The sequence below is a fragment of the Mixophyes fleayi genome, chromosome 2, assembly GCF_038048845.1.
Source record: "Mixophyes fleayi isolate aMixFle1 chromosome 2, aMixFle1.hap1, whole genome shotgun sequence".
NCBI lineage: Eukaryota > Metazoa > Chordata > Amphibia > Anura > Limnodynastidae > Mixophyes > Mixophyes fleayi.
Genome location: NC_134403.1, coordinates 201,055,959 through 201,058,210, shown reverse-complemented (window position 1 = coordinate 201,058,210; position 2,252 = coordinate 201,055,959). Strand labels below are relative to the sequence as shown.

The following is a 2,252-nucleotide window of genomic DNA, read 5'->3' as shown; positions in this document are numbered from 1 at the left end:
GGATTTAAGTGACAGCCTAATGTAGCATAGTATTCTGACCCATTTGCTACATAACCAAATTGTACTCCCTTACTTGTTACAGCTTCTACATATGGCCCTTTAAATATACTTAACTTTCTCAAAATTACACAACACTTACAATAATTGCACGTTCCTTGCCCCATATACTGTCAAATAACTAAACAGTACAGTAATTAAGGAAAGAAAGAAAGAGAAGAAAAACAACAACAAAAAATAAAAAACTTTCTTTTTCTTTTTTCCCAACACAGATATAACAATGAGGATAAACAGTTGTTCTAACCAAATAATTATATCCCATTTTTACCACATTTTGCATACACAATAAACTTATATCTTAGCAATATCTTAGCAATTAGACTGAACTTTTAACCTAAAAACAAAAACTTTACAATTCTAGTTAAAAATATGACTCATCGATTGGGTTCGTGGAACTCCACAAATCAACTAGAAAGAAGTATTTCCATGAACCACAAGTACTGAATATTGAGTAATCAAAGGTGTAAATCACAAAGAAATTAATTACTCACCATGCATTCTGTAGTCAGTTGTTGTGGATCGTTATGGAAAGTTCTGTACTCCTGACAGGTGATGTGAGATTCTCGGGTTTCGGCACCAAAATGTTAGGGTTGAACTCCTGTATTGCTATACAGAGGTATATTTAACCTGCAATTGACAAGCCAAAGCTAATATGTATAATGCTGTATCAGCAATGTGATGTATATGATCGATCAGAGCTCAGAAAAAGAGACCACACAACCCTGTCTGGTTTCCAAATTGAACTGGTTTACTCATTCAAAATAGCTCATATTTATAACAAAATTACGTCATAATCACGTCACTGGAAAATAATTAATTAATTACATCAGTGTATAATGTTATTTAAAACTGTTGCAAGCTTCTATAGGACTTTGAAGTATAAGCATAAAATACTGTTTCCGTCAGCATGGTGATTTCTGATATTTCTCAATATCCTCAGATTCGCCATTTATTTCTTTAATCTGGAATTTTTGAGGTTCGTACACTTCTTGTTTTTTGCAGACTTTTCGCTGACGTAGATGTTTTGCGGTTGTCTGTTTTATCCGGACAGGAAATTAACACGAAATATCTGAATTTGACTTAAAGAACACAAACCATCTTTAATTGATCTGACAGAAAATATTGGATATGTTAAGAGCACACATAGCATTATATTTGTTAATACCTTAAAACTTATGTCTGGTTAGCTTAGTTTATGATTATAGCTTAAGGGCCCTAAATAATAAGATAACTTTTCCATCATTTATATGAAACTATGAACCTAGACCCCACAAGTGCTCCGATGATTTTTACAAGTTTTGACAAACTTCATGGATGCGGGATGAGAAATGAAGGTAGCTTGAAGCAATTCCTTAAAAACACAAGCATTAATCTAAAGACGTTTAACCCTTCTTGATGACTGCTTAAGGATCCAGTGCACATGAGTTTGGCAGATGATAATAAAGAGTTCCTCTCATACTTTCCCATCATCTTCTCTCTTTGCTTTACACAGTCACAAAGCTTTCAGGCAAACTTCCCATGCAGACTTAAAACTTCTTGTCTCAATCTTCTAAACTACAGCAGATCCACATATCAGCCTACATCTGGACAGGTGACCACACCATGGGATCCCGGAGCAGAGGGCAATGGGATTGCTGAAAGTCCAAAGACGTGATAGTAGAAACCGCTGAAAATGCTTTCTCACAATGAAAATCCCTGACATCATTTGGAGCAGACATAGTGAAGGCTAGTCCTCTTTAGCATAGGGACAGCATCCAGGGTTATATTCCCTGATGGTGAGTGTTGGATTTCTAATTTTTGTCTGTTTACGTTCAAAAGATCCTTCTGACATTTTCACTCACTGGAGAACGTATCTGAGCGATCACAATGATGTGTATGAAACCCTGCTCAGCAGAACATGTAACCAGTAGTAAAACATGGGCCGGTTAGCTCAGCTGGTTAGAGTGTGGTGCTAAAAACGCCAAGGTCGCGGGTTCGATCCCCGTACGTGCCAAACATTTTAAGGTTATTCAGACTGTCTACTCGTAGACACAATGTGAAAAACCGTCAGAGAGTATAAATTAGAAGTATTGAAATGTGTTGTTGATATACACAGCACCATTACAGAAAAAACAGTGAAGCTGTTTGCTTGTTATAGATTTAACTAATGTTCATTCCAGTAATATCAAAGGAACAGCAAAAGTTGCGTTTCACTT

General features: G+C 36.0%; 1 non-coding gene across 1 annotated transcript; it reads left to right on the top strand.

Annotated features, from left to right (window-relative positions):
• Window positions 1-1,976: 1,976 nt before the first annotated feature.
• Window positions 1,977-2,050, top strand: TRNAF-AAA (transfer RNA phenylalanine (anticodon AAA)). Its single transcript has one exon. It is a non-coding gene; the product is annotated as a tRNA-Phe (tRNA).
• The last annotated feature ends 202 nt before the right edge of the window (window positions 2,051-2,252 follow it).